Source organism: Typopeltis vanoorti, chromosome 7, assembly GCF_054136105.1.
Source record: "Typopeltis vanoorti isolate ZY-2024b chromosome 7, IOZ_Tvanoo_1.0, whole genome shotgun sequence".
Taxonomy (NCBI): domain Eukaryota; kingdom Metazoa; phylum Arthropoda; class Arachnida; order Uropygi; family Thelyphonidae; genus Typopeltis; species Typopeltis vanoorti.
Window position 1 is genome coordinate 142,312,537 of NC_143555.1, and position 18,381 is coordinate 142,330,917.

Consider the following 18,381-nt stretch of genomic DNA (forward strand, 5'->3'; position numbering starts at 1 on the left):
AGCGCAAAGCCACTAGGCTAACCGCGCGGACTCATATCATAATGAAAATATCAAAATGAAAAGAAGGAAAGAAGAAGAAGGTAAACTTACATCATCAAGAAGAAAAAGAACTTTTAGAAGTTTGATGTCAAAGTAAGCCTATGTAAATTGTGGCCACCAGGGGCTTATGATGTGCACCTGGTGGCCACAATCGCAGTTACGTCGAATGATTTAGAAACCCCGGGAGACTTGTTCGTTTTAATGGTTTTCAGATTCCATCTATCGGCAATCTTCAGAGTGTAAGGATTATTTGTAATCAATCTGTATCAAAAAGCGAAATAAATAAATAAAAAGAATTTAGGTATACTATACACGGTGCCTAAACTGAGACTGGACACAGTAGAGCATAACTATCAGAGAGTCACTGAAGACAATGACATCTACAACCAAAATTAAACGCAATGGATGGAGATATTCGTGTGCAGAGCCAACGGTTTATAACACGATCCAAACAATTACTTGCTCTCGACTCAATGAAGAAAATAGAGATTGTGTTTTGACTGAATTTTTTCAGATTATAATCAGGAAAAGAAAGAAAAACTGGAAGCGAACACTTTCTGATGATGTAGGAGATGTAAACGTTATAAAAAATGGTTCTTGTACTGCATGATGACTACCATTAATGTCCGCTTGTATCCAACGTGTTTGCTCTTAGGGTAAAAATGTTGGTTTCACACTGGAGGTGATTGTCACGTGAATCTGAAAGATTACTGAATTTTATAAGTGATGTGTTGGGATGTAATTTCTTTATATATATATATATATATATATTTCCGAACGCAAGTCTTAATCAAGATTGTCCACAAAAACATTTTCCAATGGCTTGGAGATGCAGTTCATCTGAAACCATTGCATAAACGTCTTTCGGCATCTGGTTTTGGAACTCTTGTATCGGCATTACAGGAAACGATCCCATTTGTACCGCGTGTGGAAAGAGACGTCGATACTTCGGTTCCAACCTGTGTAAAAAGCGAAAATTTTTTAAAAAGAATTTTTTTCAGCTAAGGGAGAGTTAGACGCTCTCATGCAGTGGTGGGGGGATTACTTTTGATACAGTTTTTTATTCCTGAAAAAAAAAAAACGATACCCGCCAGAAGTCGAGACAAAAACTGACTTCACACTTAGTTTTGTCGACTGAATTCCAAGCCCAAACGCATCTGGAATGATTTCTACAACTCAATAATATACCGTGAGAAATTCTACTAAACTCATCATCTCCGTAGTCTTTCGCCTGCTTGATTAGATTTCCTCCCTCTAACCTCTCCGACGACTTCTCACTCTTTCTCCAAGCTATAAAACATTCCGAAAGAAAAATGATTGATTTCAATGACATCGAAGGTATACCGCTGAATACGGGTGTAGGCCTATCTGAGATAGTCAACATGAGAAAGAACATAAAAGATTGCAGGTAATACATTTGCAGATGAAATTGTTATTTTAACAAAAAATAAATCTCAGGGATTGCCTAGACAGAAAAGGTTAAAAGATTAACAAAAAATAAAGAAACTCAGGAATGCGTTATTGAAGTTGTGAAAAATTAAAAAAACAGGAGGAGAGGTTGCATGTAGCCCAAAAAGCCTTGGAGAGAAATATTTTCCACATAACAAAAACGGATCGAATAATCAATACTAGAATTAGAGAGATGACCTGAGTAGAAGACATTATGAAGTGTTGCAAAGTAAACAGAGATGGACTGGCCATATTAGTAGATTACCAGAGGAAAGGTGGACAATATTAAACACAAGCAGGATACCAGGAGAAAGAAATGTCTTCAAAGAACAAGATGGAGGGATGATCTACAAAGGCTTGATATGATATGGCGCCCATTGGCTAAACCAAGACAGAATTGGGAAGTTAAGAGGAAGGCCTAACTGGAGAGTTAAGGGGGTGGACGGAAAGGGGCTAAAGAATAATACGATATAATGCCTAAAACGGCTTCAGGTTCAATTGTGGTGCTGATGAATGTCACTGTCGAATGTGATTATGAAAACCATCTTTTTTTATAATTGTTAAAGGTCATTTTCATACTGGTTGTTAGTTATATATGATAATTTTTATCGTCTGAAATCATTTTGCCAAATTTTGTCACTAAAAATATTCCACTTAAATCAAAATTGGGTCGCTTGACAAATGTAAGTATGACTTTTCAAATTCCAAATTTCATTAAATTTTTTCGACACAGATGATCTTATTTTATACACAAAGTATGAAACTGAAATACGATGTTTCCCAATTCTGTAAAACGCACCTAAAAAAAAAAGACTAGCAAAAAAAACTGGACAAACCCATGGTGCTTTCTTATTGGCCAACCAACCAATCATCTTATACAAATACTATTTTACTTACGATGAAAAGGAAGCTTGCTGCATATAAAACCTTGGAGCCATCTGTTGGTCAAGGAGTGAACTATGAAACGTTTTCATATTTATATGAAAGATATAAATGTCGCCGAAAAAGAACTAAAAACGCGATCTATAAATGTGCCGAACCATCATAAATTTCCTATTTATGTAAGTAAAAAAAAAAGTTAAAGAAATTTATAGGTGTTAGAGGTGCCAGTTTTTTATAATTAAAAATAAATTTAATTATTGGGGTTTCTCTTGGAAATAATAAACAAAAGAAAGAAAGAACTGGCACGGGTGATTGTTTATACCAAGAACGAAATTTGGGAGTAAATTAAACTATTTAATTGGGGGAAAACGTATAAAAATATTAATTATCAATTCATTAGGAAAATAAGTAATAGTAAATCAAAATTACACAAAAGATGGCGCCACAATACGTGAATTTACAAATTTATTTGCTTAAAACAAAAATAAAATTAACAAACGGAAAAAATCAATTCGTTGCTCATTTACATGGAAATGAGACATGAAATTGAAGTCGCCGCCATCACGGCAGACAAATAAATACGACTACCGTCATACTTTAATTTCCCACACGTGGATTTTGCAATGTAGGTGGCACGTCCAGCCTTCTAACAGAGATGTGGCTTTCTCACCCGCACGTCATATGTTAAGCTCTTTACATTGACAGCAACATTGAACCCGTGTGCGACCGACAAGTAGGCAAGCCATAAATGTCCAAACATAAGCTACGCCGCTTATTACAGTTGGCTCGAAGACAAATACTACAAATGACTCTAGCAGTCTACCTACCGTTTTTATGATGAAGAGCCGTCCATTGTCCTCGGCGGTAGTCTATCCATATAATGTAATGGATAATAAATCTACTGGCTTTAGAACGCCTGTCCACGTGGTCTGCCTAGTAGTGAGATGAGATAGCGTGAAAGGAGCTATCATTTGGTTTCCAGCAAGCATCTACACAAATGACGTCTTTGTTTCATTGTGACGTACACATTCCGAGTGACAACAATGGATTCTAAACAACAGTCGCGTAAGATAAGCACGTGCGTGGAATACGCGTGATGGACAAACAGAGTCGTTGAAAGCAGAAAGAGATAATATAATTCCTTGGTAACCATTTGCATTGGATCCAATTAAACTGATTGCTTCGGTCGAACAGAACAAGGACGGCCAAAATTACACACCTGTCACACAAGGGGACACTTGCGAATGATGTATATATATATCGGTCGTTGTCTTTGTCGTCATAATAATCGACAATCATATTTTATTAGTACCTTGTCATTTGGAACACTTAACGACAAGAAAATTATTAATTATTGTCCGATAACCCAATGCAATTAGAGGAACATTAAAGAGAATTATAGCTATTATCTTTTCGCAAATATTATCGCATTATAGAACGGTGTTTGGGGGATACCACAAAGCGCTCTCCACTCACCAGGAAGTGGGGGGTAGCTAAATCTATTAAGCAGAACTGTGGTTCGATTAATGGCAGACAAAATATTTTTCTCAACTATTTACTTTATCCCCAGGCTCAAGTTATAAAAGAAGTTAAAATATTTTAGAAGAAATAGAAGCCAAGATGCGCCTTTTGTTAACAAGTAATTATAAGATTGATTTATCTGGATGGGGAAAAAATGTTAATATTTTATTAGTACCTTGTGATTTGGAATTATTCGATTGCGGGTGATTTGTTTGCTTGGTATCGGATAAAAGACGTTTCGGACCATGGACCCTCATCAGTAAGGAAGAAGCTCCCAATATCAGCAAAAGTCGATGACTTTTCAGCCTCTCATGTCGAATTTAGTGTGCCAAACGTGTGCAATATTTAATATGATGAACAACCTCTTTTTCTACCCACTGCAGGGTGAAGGTCTCTTCCGTTGAGGGAGGTTTGGGTCTACTACTCCCACGGTGACCAAGTTCATATTGGGAGAGTGTATCTATACTTGGGTGAATGAATGTACGAAGAAGGAAGACAATCACAAACATCCATGCGTACGCGGGATTCGAACCAGCAGCCTTTTGGCTGGAAGGCGGATACGCTCACCACTCGGCCAACCAGGCCGCAATTTTAAATATATTAAATTAAATATATTTTTAGCTGGGAAAGTTGTTGATTATTAATTTTCTTTAACTGAAAGTGGGCGATCTACTAAGCCAGAGGAACTTTATCTGGTCTCTTTCGACTAAAGGTGAGTTAGTCGGTCTCATTGGGAGGTAGGGGTTTTTTTCATCCGGAAACTAAGGTTTTTCGTCCCCCAAAACAAGCAAATTGGCCTCGTGAATACACATGGATTACAGTCATGAATACGTCCCAGCCATATGCCGGTTCTGAGCTCGGATAAAATTGGGGGAGGGGGGAGGAGGAAAAGGAATGGTGAACTACCCTGTAAAAATCTTACCAGAAATACTTTGTAGGCAATGCCTACAAAGCCACCTACGGTCGGAAACGACTGAAAGGGAAAACCAGTGTCAAGTAACAGCCAATCAAAAGGCTTGAAATAAAAAAAAAAAAAAACGTAGAAAAATTGTAATAGGATTAAAGCCAAAAAAATTCGTAATTAGCCACATTCGAGGATAATTAATGGTGTCACGTGATAGATCTCGGTAGGTCTCTTCCATTTCACCCCACGATGCTCGTCTTACATTTCATTACCTCGCGCTGCGCGTGTAATTAGCGGCTGGATGTATGACTCTTTAAAAGCCTGCCTTAACGCAACCCCGAAGTCCCTCAACCCTCTAATCACGTGATCGCTGGTATTCAAGGCCTCTCGTTTGTGTGATAGACAGAACGTCGAAACTTGCACCCATCCGCGAAAGAAAAAAAAAAAGTACAATCAGACGCGAACAACGGAGAAGGTTGGGATTTCCCGCCAGCGACTCATCCCGTTCGGCTTGACTGCACTTCGGGTTATCCTTTAATTTACAGCGACAGGCCATACTTCTTCGCTGCAACACTGCACCTTCGTCATACTAATTACTACCAATCAGCCGGGTCGAGGTCGTTTCGCAATAACCTAGCAACCCAACACGAGTAAACGGTCAATTGAGATCTCAGCGTTGGTCCCGCAATGAAGGTTCCGGTGGCTGTTATTGTGCACGAGCAATACCCAGACGTCCCGGCGAGCCGTTAGCAAAAGACCGAGTCGTCGTACACTGCAGTAAATCAAGGCGGTCAGCAGACGGTATACCGAAGGGCGTGACACAAGTATTTCAAGGTCATAAAAAGCGTCCTTCCTTTTTCATCTAACCCCCTCGTGGAGCTAAAGCATAACCCTCCCTTCAAATACACCGCCCACTTACCCCGTGAAAGAAACAATACACTTCCTATAATCAAAGTTGCTCTCGCCACCCCTTGAGAAGCAATTCCCCCCCCTCCCCCCGTATCATCGAAATTGTTCCCAATAGCATTCACACTTGTACTTCTCCGTAGAACACTTATTTCCCGTCATCGCAGACATCGAAGGAGGAAAGAATGCATGCTTTAACCATCCGAGGATCTCTGTGGAACGAACGATGAATTATCTTTACGGTAATTAATCTTATGATCAAACAAATCCTCCAACATTTTAAGCATCTTAAGGCTCGATTCCATATTAGCTTTATGGTTCATAACACATAACTATGAAACAAAGGTCAAAAAATCCTGGCTTTAATATAAAAACGATTTAAATATGAAACATTAAAATGCAAAAAAGTATTTTTTGGAATATTCAATGTTTTAAAAAGAACCTTCAAATGGCCACGTCTCAGCGATTAAAATACCTCAGAAAGAATAATCAGATATACATTTCTTTGAGTCGAAACTGGTGTTTCGACTCAAAAACGGCTTAAAAGTTTACAAAGCGAAGTGAAGATATAGCGACAGTATAGACTACTTATATGAGTTGCCTTGGTATTCCTTTTATTTTATTCGTCTATTATCAATGTGTGATTTCTCGGGCCAATTTGTCCATCATTTTAAAGGTGGGGGGAGGGGGGAGTTGAGGTTATGTCTTATACTGGAAACTAGCAGAATATTTTTCTTCAGGAGATAAAGTGATGTATATCTCAACTTTAAGTTAAAAAATTTAAGGGATTAGAACCCAGATTTTTTCAACCAAAAGAAAAAAAAAATTTGGTCGGAAGGGTTTTATTCATTTCTGTTGGGTTTTCCCCGTTTCTAGTGAGGGGTTAAGTATGTATTTTATGACTGTAGATCCGTGTTTGTTCTAGGGCTGGTTTGCGTGTTCCTGAGATCGAAAAAACTCGAGTTTCCGGATGAAAAAAACCCCTACCTCCAGATGAGAGCGGCTAACTCACATTTAGTCAAAAGAGACTAGATAAAGATTCCTCACTTCATGGACGGGAAGCGAACCCAGGTCTTTCCGATCAAAGGGCTTCGTTTATACCGCCTGAACTACGGAGGCTCTCGTTGGAAAGGTAACGGTTGTGTACGCTATGCTAAGGAGGTGCTTATTTTATTTTCTCGTTTAAAATCAAATAAACGATTCATTTTCGTTTGTGACTTCATTCTATTAATAATTCGAATCCAAAAGGTAGCTGCCAAATCTTTACCTTCCCTTGTATGATCGGGATTTAAACTTTTGAATGATCTTAACGAAGCTGAAGATGAAAATAGTTGGACCATCGGTGGACCACTATTGGCGCATAAGAATAATGTATTCAAAATAATAATAATAATAATAATAATAATAATAATAATAATAATAATAATAATAATAATAATAATAATAATTAAACCTTTATATTGTATTACGCAAAATATATATAATAAAATAAATAAAAATGATTATGTAATATTAGTAGGAGACCTTAAATGTAAGAATTGGAAACACGAAAATTAATAATAATATAGGAATATATGGAGAACATACTCTAAACAGGAATGGTAAAAGATTGATAGACTTCGTAGTTTGTAATAACCTTAAAATAACGAATTCTTTCTATAAACATAAAGACATACATAAATATACTTGGGCAGCAAGAGGATGGAAATCAATATTAGATTACTTTATCTTAAATGAAAAGACACCAAAGTCCTCTTTAGATGTTAAAGTTCACAGAGGATATGAAATAAGCAGTGACCACTTCCTCGTTAAAATAAAATTAAGATTACCACCTAAATGGCTACAAGTAACAAGAACAGAAAGAAAAATTAAAACATTTGTTTATAAACCTAGACTATTGAATGGCACAAATGTACAATGGCTATATGAACAAAGAATTAACCCATATTTAGATAAAATAAAACAAAACGAAGAAATAGAATGGCTTAATATAAAAACGATACTAAATGTAGCAGCAAATGAAAGCTTAGGAAAGATCAAAAATTCAAGGTCATATCATAAATGGTTAAGAATATTAATTATTAATAGTTAAGCATATCATAGAAGCACATCATAAATGGTTAAGCAGTAAAAGATTAGAAGATGAAAGAGAATATAAAAGAATAAGAGCCATAGCTAAAAGAGAAGTCAGAAAAAGACATAGAGAATCATGGAATAGATTTGTTTCTAATTTAGAACATGATTTATATAAAATAAGATTTTATATAAATCATGTTCTAGTGTATATAAGATTTTGAAACACTTAAATGCAGATACCAAAGAAAACATAAAATTAAACACTGAATTGAAATTAGAAGAATTTCTAAATTACTACACAGAATTGTGGACAGACAAATATTTTAAAAAAGACAACTGGCAAACAATTAACGAAAATGAAAAGGAAATAACTGAAGAAGAATTAGGAATCGGCCTGAAAGAAACAAGAAACGGAAAATCACTTGGAGAAGATAAGCTAGATTCAGAATTATATAAATATGCAGGAATAAGGATCAAAGAAAGAATCTCATTATTTAAAAATAAAATCTATTCAACAAGTAACCCCCCCAATAGAATGGAAAAAATCAATTGTGAACCCTATCTTTAAAATAGGTAGTTCAAAAAAAGGTTTAAAATTGACCCTAAAAACTATAAAGGTAAAAGTATACTAAATTCCTGTTACAAAATATATAGCAGAATTTTAAATAACAGACTAATAAAATATTCTGAAAGCTTTATTTTAGAAGTACAAATCGATTTAGAAAAGGACGATCATGTATAGACCTGGCTTTTTGTCTAAAATTAATAATAGAGGAAAGAAGAGAATACAATTTAGAAACACATATTGCATTTATTGACTTTGAAAAAGCATTTGACAAAGTTAAAAGAAACATATTGTTTAACATATTAAAAGAAAGACAAACACCAAATAATATCCTAAAAGCTGTCACAAGTATATATGAAAATAATCAAATACAAATAAGATTAAATCACGAGCTATCATATACGAGAGAGATAAACCAAGGGGTCCGACAGGGATGTCCCCTCTCAGCAACTCTGTTTAATATCTACTTAAATGAAATAAAAATAAAATGGAATAAAAATTTCCAATGAGGTATTAAACTTTCTCCTACTGTGAACTTAAACACTCTCCTTTTTGCCGACGACCAAATAATAATTACAAATTCAGAAGATAACTTACAGAAAGCTATTTTAAATCTAAATGAGATATCCAAAGATTATGGTATGATAATATCAACGGAAAAATCAAAAACTATGGCCTTTAACGGACAAGATCCAGCAAGAACTAAAATAGTAATAGTTAACAAGATCTTAGAACAGGTGAATTCATTTAACTACCTAAGATGTATGATCACTTATGAAAATGAAAAAGATATAAACGTAAAAATTGCAAAATATTTAAAAATAACAGGAGTAATTAACTCTATATTTAAACCAAACCTAGTTCAAAAACAAACCAGGCTAAAAGTATACAATACATTAGCCCTACCTGTCTTAATGTATGGAAGCGAAATCTGGACAATAAAACAAAAAGGCAAACAAAGATTAATAACAGCAGAAATGAAGTTTATGAGAAAAACTGCAAAGTATACCCTATTTGATCACAAAAGAAACGAAGATATTATGAAAGAATTGAACCAAGAACCAGTAATAGAAAAAATTAAAAAATATAAACACAAATGGATTGGAAGAATGAAAATAGAAAAATTATCAAAACAAGCTTAAAATACAAGCCATTAGGAAAACGAAAACCAGGACGTCCCCTTAAAAGATTCAACGATGACTTCTAAGGCTGGAACAGCCACTTTAGGCATAAATACTTGAAAAAAAATGATTATGATGGTGATGATATTGCATTACGTGGTAACAGATAAACGTATACTTCGTGAAATAAATCTCTATTTTTTTAAGATCAAATTGAAACAAATATTTTGCTCCTTTTAATTCTGAAGCTGAAAAATCCATCACTGAATTGTTCATCAATAAAGTTTATATAATGAGACATTTCGCAACGATCAGTGCATAGTTCTGATCCACAAGTGATACTCTAGCGCCTGGGAATGCCACAGCATTTCCAATGGCCACCGGAGGCGTAGGAGGCCGTTAAAACCAATGAGCTACCAACAGACCCAAAAGGCAAGCTGAAAAAGAAACATGGCACACACATTTCAGTCACCAGAAGCTTCCAGCTGATCTTTTAATTTACAGCGACAGATAAAACAAGTGACGTTATAAAGTACGGTTAATCCTTCAACTTTAATCCCCGACAATTATATTTACATGCTTTCTAAGCTAGCGGGGCGACATTCTAATAATGTAAACATCATTTCAGACCTCCTTGTCTATCTTAAGTTTATGAACCGTTTTTCTTCTTTTACCTAAAGAAAGTTGTCTTGGCTCAACGGAACTCCACCCCTCTCCTTACGCCTGCGTTTTTGTATCAGGGTGGTCTGGCGCTGTTGATCTACGGAACGTTTCACAGGGTTTTCCTTGAGCACAGCGAAGCCCGACACCAACACGATGTTTGATACCAAATCCCCCCTAATGGAGTATGGTTGAGCTGAAGGTTTATGAGGGGATTTGTTAACGCAAATTTTTGGCTTCGAACAGCAATTAAAAAAAAAAAAAAAATGGCGTGGTCGATCAGCATAAGATCGCTACAAAGTGGCGTATCTGCCGTTTATTTTGAAACACATTGTTGCGTCGATACTAAACACCTTCTTATCTGGCAGGTATTGCCTACCTTTAAAATTAATTTTATTTATTCACGCTCGGTAAACTTTTAACTCCTCCTGAGCGTGCCAAGAAAGTGGAAATCTTGTTTGTTACGTAACACACGTAAAAATGGGGCACGCGGAATGCAAAATCAGCTGTTGATAGGTGGCGCCCTTATCGACATAGACCCGAATCTCAAAGAAGCCAACTTGTAGCAGCTTCATCGGCAGCAGTAGTACCAAAATGAGACCTATCCTTTTCGTTTTCTTGGCCGCATCGCTTTCAACCAGGTCTCTAATCCTTACCAGCTTCCATCGGCTATCGCGTGTAAGTTGATAAACAATTGAAATCATTCACCCGCACTTAGGTAGACAAGATGCGAAGGAAAAACATACAGCATCGCTCACCTTTTGACACTCTGAGACGCATCCCGACTACTGCCGGCCCTCATGATGCGCAAAGCGACAAGAAGGGGTCAAAGGTCAACCGCTGTAGCTCGTCTTCAGTGCAGTTTTTGACAGATTCCGTGACATCTTCCTACTTAGCCATTATTTTTCTCTCTAGCTTCTTGTCAGCTTCCACTGAGCTGCCCTGTAAATTTTATATCGTCGGCACCACCGATACACACACGCTGCTTTTGTCCATTTTATGTTGGTTTTGAGCTGGTAGAGTCGTCATCTTTTGTGTTGTTGTGTTCGCGGTGGCATAGGCTCCCCTTTGTACGATATAAAAAAAAAAAAAAAAAAAAAAAAAAACTCAGCCTTAGAACAATATTTCTTTAATTACTTAGATATAAAGACGGATTAAATGCAGTAATTGTTTTTCAAATGTCAATTTTCAATCTGTCTATTAGTAAAATAAAGTAAAGAAATAGTAAAAAACAAGTTGCAATTCTGGTTTCTGGATTGTTTATTTGGGTCTATTTCACATTCTTCAATAATAGATTTTTAATCACAAAATACATTCATCCCTCGACATACGTCCGGGTTCCGTTCCATCAGGCAGGATTTAAGTCGAATCGGACGTAAGTCGATACATTAAATCAACAGAGTTATAGGGGTTAGGGACTTAACACTAATAAGTATACTGCCATTTTAATTTTTAAACCTCATTATAAAACTGTAGTGTGCGTTAGTGCCACTATAAAACAGGAGAATAATCACCCAAATCTTCCCCCACAATCACATCTTCATTACCTTCCCTGTGTGAACGATCAGGCTGTGGCTCATCTGGTGTAACCTTGGTTTTTTTGATGAAAATGACCGATGTGTTTTGCTTATTCCTCTTCTTCTTTTCATCATAAATTTGTCCATAGCAAGCAAACGTATCATGTACTTTCGTTTCTATTATTAAGTAGCGTTCAACATTGGGGTCCATGTCTTCAACCATTTTGAGAACATCGCTAACTGCACAGAACACTTCTGCAAGACCCTTCACTGCAAATTGTCTTCCTCCAGTTCGACCAATCCTTCGTTGGTCAACTCTTCAGGGGAACTTCCTACGAGTTGAATTATGTCGTCATCATTCACTTCGAGATTCAGCTTGTTTGCTAGGCTCACTATCACAAACTTCCAAAATCATGCACAATAAGCAACTCATACATTGAGAGGTCACTTCGTCCCAAGCCACAGCAATATTTATAATAGCACGAGAGTCTGGTCGTTTCCTTCAGTGGCAGAAATGGCTTGTGAAAAAGTTCTCCGTAGATAATAAGCCTTAAACACTGCAAGAACTCCTTGATCCATCAGTTGGATCAATGAAGTAGTATTTTGGAGGAAGAAACATCACCTGGAACTTGGTGAAGATCACCGCTATAAGACGTATAGGACAGATGACCTGGAGGAAGCTTATTAGAAATAGCTTTTTATTTCACTTTATTTCAATTTTTGAGTCATCCAAGACTTTTTATTGCTCCGAAAATGAATTGGAGTATGCTTCCTAATGTTTTTGAAGATTCGTGGATTCTCACTGTGCCATATTACAAATGGTTTCAGTTTATATCCAGCCACATAATTCCTAACAGAATTGTAATACGGACATTAAGAGCTTTGAAACAAGGCACAGATTTTAGCTTTTTGTGGATGAATTGTCCTCTCGGGCATTTTTTTCCGACACAAATACATCTCATCCATATTAAATATTTGCTGAGGCAAATCATTTTCCTCCGTAATAATTTTATCCAATTTTTCCACAAACTTCTTGGCAGCCTTCTCAGCACTTGCAAATTCCCATACATTTTCCCATGATGCAGTGCAAAACGCTGCTTGAATCTCATGAACCAACCGGAAGAAGCGTTGATTTCGTAGTTGTAATCGGGCCCTGCTTTCTCCTTCAACATGTTGAAGAGACTTAATGCCTTAGCGGTTATGGTCACAGTATAAGGGGGTTCGCTCTTTTGGTTCAGGTCCTCTATGCATGATGGATGTAGCTTTTCCAATCCCTGATAGGACCTTTTCGTTGCTTCGGTACTATCGTCGATTTAATGCAAAGCAGATCCTTTCACAGCCTCTACGATTTTTTCCTTATTTTTCTAAGTGGTCGTCACTGTAGAATGAGACCATCCGAAGGCACGTGCGATCGCATTGGCTGCCTCACCAACTTAATGTTGCTTTCTAACTTTGCAATTTCGTTTCAAGATCAATTGCTCGCCTCTTTTTCTGTGATTTTTCACTAGTTTTTTTTTTTATTGTGCGTGTAGGGGCCATGCGCAAAACACCGCGAAATAACTAACGATAAATACACAAAGAACCCATTTCTCACACACAAAATCAACATAGGAACTGTTGAGCACACGTGTCGACTGTGCTTGTGATTATTTATTCTTAACAATACCAATACTGTGTGGAACTAATATTTCAACAATGTGAACTATTCTTTATGAGTACAAAATGTCACAATATATGACGTCACAATCGTGCAAACGATGATTCAGTTAAAATTGATTTTATTATTGAACCTTCAATAATAAAATCAAAATAGGACACTGAATTCAACTCAGGTGTGCGAAAATTTAATGAATTTTTTTAAATAAAATTAAAAAAAAACATTGTAAGCGTTTTTTTTTTAAATAAATCTTAACATTAATAGTGTCTATTATTGTGCATAAATTCTCGTTTTTTTTTAAATAGATAATTCCAGTATTCTAAGTGGTAGATAATCTCATGATTAACAAACAGTATCTCTGATTGGCCAGATGACCAACAATGTAAACAAAGGTTTACCTATAGCTACTCTTAATTGACAAGAAAAATGCAAATTAAAATTAAATGAAATGTGTACGTCATATAATTATATAAAAGGGTTAACAGGTAAACTTATTTATTAAACATTTAAATAAAAAAAGCTGAAAAAAATTAATTGAAAAATGTTGCTTTTTCTTTCCTAAATGGGACAGAATACTTACGAAAAAAAAAAAATGCACTTGTGTAATTGCCACGCGCCCACGAAAAAAAAAAAAAAAAAAAAAAAACACTTCAAGACTTTCAGGAAACGGATGCATTCCAGTGACTTCGGCGGAACTATGCAGACCTGTTCTGAGAAGAACGCACTTGTCTTAAAGAAATGCCAATAAGGGCCAAAGATTGTGTTGGGATATATGACGACAAAAAAAAAAAAAAAGCCTGTATTAGTAGACTTAATAGTTTTTCTTTATTTAGCCCGTGCAAGCTACGAGGCCAAAAGTGCAATAAAATCATTGTTGCACTTTTGGTCTCGTGCAGTATATTTTAAATACCAACAACTTTCCGTAATCGAGTGGTATTTTGTCTATGAAAATGACACAAAGATTCTATTGTTGCAGGTGTGACTCTCGCAAGGGAAAACTATTGTTATGATAACTCGCGCCTCGCATTAAAAGTTTTAACTACGCTACATAGCCACTTTTATCTATTATTGCACATTTTGTACAGGAAATTAATTTGAAATTTTGTGGTACATTCAAATGCTGTGCAAAGGAAGAACGGTTGCAAGATCAGTGATTAACAACTTTATTACTGATTAAATATCATTCTTGAAAAATATATTGACACGAAAGCATACCTGGATGTGCTTGAAAGGGAAGAACCAAGAAATATGCGAAGTAATAAAGTTATATAAATTACAAAGAAGAATAGAATCCAAACAATAAAGCAACAATAAAAAGAATAGAATCAAGCAATAAAGCAACAAAATATAAGAATAGAATCCAATAAAATGTTAAATTGTGAAATAAGTGAACATAAAAATGCCTAAGAACACAAACTTGTAGTATGCATGGCAAGACAGTATTAAGGACGATGTCTGGCCGTTTTGGAATAATCATCATCAGATTTTTAAAGGCAGGAAGCAGATGTTTTTTAATCAGTGACCAATGCAATGAAGCTATTAGGCCAATGTATTATGTATGTAAATTGAGTCGGATCAGTTTGAAAAACCCAGGTTTTCGGGAAGTTAAGCTGTTTTTTATAATTGATAAAAAAATCCAAACATTCATCCCCTTCTTTGACACAACTGCAATTGATTATAAACCTAACAGGATAAAAATGTCATTAATAATGCATGGCGACTTATTGAAGTAATATTTTTGGGATTTTGTTATCATGTTGTCATTATAGACTGGAACGAACGTAGTATTTAGTTCCTGTTCGTTAAATACATTATCCAAATTAGTTTGGGTTTAAGGTGTCGGTGTAATTTTCACACGCTAGCTGTACGTTGCTGACAACGTTCAGTTGTCTTCCCTGAAGAATATTTTAAATGTCTGAAATTATCAAATGTCACATCTCATTAATACTGACAGCGAATTGACACTTTTCGAGGGGAATTAAGTAGATAAACTCATTAAATCTTTTCTCATATGTGCCAATCAAGAATTAAAATAACCATACCAGTTGACCTTCTAGTACCCCCCCCCCTTCTTTCTCCATTCATATTTGACTACATCGTAATTAGATTGCAATAACTGAATCTACGGTAACGAAAGCGATGGCCAAAGAGAGGTCTTTTAATTACTGTGTGTTGGAAGAGCCGTCTTAATAGATGTTAATTACGATAAAGAATTATTAATGTCTCTCTCTCTCTCTCTTCGGTTCCGATTCATCCAAGCATGACGGTTAATACTTTGCTTATTAATCGACAGTAGCTCCATCTGGCGATTACAGTGGTTGTTATGAAGCTTCGGTTTCTATGACACAAAATACAAAACGTAATTCTGTAACAAATTCATCATCTGGGTTTGTTTCTGAGCTAAAAAAAAACTTGAAGGGTTTGATTCCTCCGAAGTTTGAAAAAGAACGATAACACTGTATGGTGGAAAGTGTATAGGTGGAAAGGACAATATACCCCGGTGAAAAGATTCATTTGCGAAATTGATAAGTGCTTTTCATAGTAAGCACAGAGGAGAGGCGTCAAAAGATGTTTTTTTTCTATCATGAGAATAATGCAAACATCATTCAGCTTCCTTTAAATAATATAAACATGATTCAGTCTCCTTTAAATGATACAAACATGATTCACTCTCCTTTAAATAATATAAACATGATTCAGTCTCCTTTAAATGACACAAACATGATTCACTCTCCTTTAAATAATATAAACATGATTCAGTCTCCTTTAAATGATACAAACATGATTCACTTTCCTTTAAATAATATAAACATGATTCAGTCTCCTTTAAATGACACAAACATGATTCACTCTCCTTTAAATAATATAAACATGATTCAGTCTCCTTTAAATGACACAAACATGATTCACTCTCCTTTAAATAATATAAACATGATTCAGTCTCCTTTAAATGACAAATACGATTCAGTCTCCTTTAAATGATACAAACATGATTCACTCTCCTTTAAATAATATAACCACGATTCAGTCTCCTTTAAATGACACAAACATGATTCACTCTCCTTTAAATAATATAAACATGATTCAGTTCCTTTAAATGAAAAATACGATTCAGTCTCCTTTAAATGATACAAACATGATTCACTCTCCTTTAAATAATATAAACGTGATTCAGCCTCCTTTAAATGACACAAATACGATTCAGTCTCCTTTAAATGACACAAACATGATTCACTCTCCTTTAAATAATATAAACATGATTCAGGTCTCCTTTAAATGATACAAACATGATTCACTCTCCATTAAATAATATAAACGTGATTCAGCCTCCTTTAAATGACACAAATACGATTCAGTCTCCTTTAAATGACACAAACATGATTCACTCTCCTTTAAATAAAATAAGCGTGATTCAGTCTCCTTTAAATGATACAACCATCGAATGATTTAAAGTGCAATTTTATAACTCGAGGTGAAAACCCATGACGACTATCAAATCTGAAGTCATAACAATAGATCAACAATTAATGTATTTAACAAATAATTAGTGCTGCCATCTAGCGAGCGATAATATTATCAACGGGTAATTACAACAGATCAAAGTTCAGGCCTAATTATGAACAATAAATGACGTAATAATGGCAGACTGATTTTATCCACTAAATACAATAAGGCAGTTACCCTTATTAACTTCTAGTTGGACCAATTGATATATGCAATAAAAATACGAAAAATGTATGCAAAACAGTTTTTTCTCCACAGATCATTTGTGCCCAAAATCAACTACGTCAATGCAGCCTGGGTCTTCTCATTTATTTCTTTGGCACAAAGATAAATCATTTCATTTTTATCCTCCCTAAAACTCAATTTCTTACCTTCTGTTGTCTTTCCCGTCTTGTTCTTCTTCATGCGGTGTCTGCTGGAGTGTCCTTATTTCAACTTGGCTCTCTCGTAACATCCATCACGGCGGGTGTCCATGTGCACCGACGATTTAGGTCCGTCATTCTTCACGTTGTGCAATTAGAGACAAAGAACTCAACGTCAGAAACAAACGCTAAAGCGTGAAAAATCACTGGCCGGCAAAGAATAACAGCAAACCCTTGAACTTGAAAAAAAAATTTGTTTTTTTTTTACTTTTGGTCTTTTACTCACGTAGAGTTTACAAGCAACCGTAATTAAAAGGAAGTTCAAGGAAAGAAAAAGTACTTTAGTAAGAAAGAGAGAAAAAAAAAAAAGAAGAATGCAAATCGCATTTGCCGTTGTTTAACTGGCTAGTTATTTTGTTGGTTTTCAACCTTTAAATGTTTTGTAGTACACTGCCACAACAATACAAAAACATAAAATGCTGTTAAGTGAAGTGGTCATTGTGACGTAACAATTAAAGTAAAACAAAACAATATGTTACACTCTTGTATCATGCATGGTATGAATTCTATAAGATCCAGTAGTAATTTTTGTTTTCTCTATGTAAAAACTGTAAATAGAAATTATATACAAACTTGGGGGGAGGGGGAATAAAACTCGTAAATACAACTCTGGAAATAAATCGTTTGAGGAAAAATTCGACACAAAAAGAAATGAATGCTGCTATAGTTAAATAAATGAAAAGAAAAAAAAAATAACATTTTTAAAGGTTTCGTATATTTCGTTTAGAAAGAATCTTAGTGCTTCAGTTAATAATATCTTTCTTATCAAATAATCACTCGAATTGTTATTTCAGCAGTTTTTCCGAATTAAAAAAAAATGATGTTTTGAGATACACAACTTCCTCTTTTTTTTTTTTTTTTTTTTGGCGAGATGATAAACCTGAGTTATCGTAAAAGGAAAAACCCTGCTACCTCCATATTAACAAAATTCACTATTTTTTTTTTTAAAATTGTAACAGAAGAAAACTTGAAATGAAATTTTACAATTAATCTTGTAAAATAAATTACTTAAATCCATCTCTTCATTTACAAACTCCATAAATAATGTATTGCCAAATCTCTCGTTTATGTATTCGCATTTTCCAGCAATTATTTCCCCACAAGTCAAGCTGTTTATGAACTTATAACCCAAGCAATTTACTAAAAATCGCCACTTCT

General features: G+C 35.2%; 1 long non-coding RNA gene across 1 annotated transcript in view; it reads right to left on the minus strand.

Moving 5' to 3' along the window:
* LOC150105142 (uncharacterized) overlaps positions 1 to 17,542 on the minus strand; it is a 69,538-nt gene extending 51,996 nt beyond the window's left edge. The window contains exon 1 of the long non-coding RNA XR_016548600.1: positions 17,173 to 17,542. This is a non-coding gene — a long non-coding RNA (uncharacterized LOC150105142). The remainder of the gene's footprint in view (positions 1 to 17,172) is intronic.
* Positions 17,543 to 18,381: the final 839 nt, after the last annotated feature.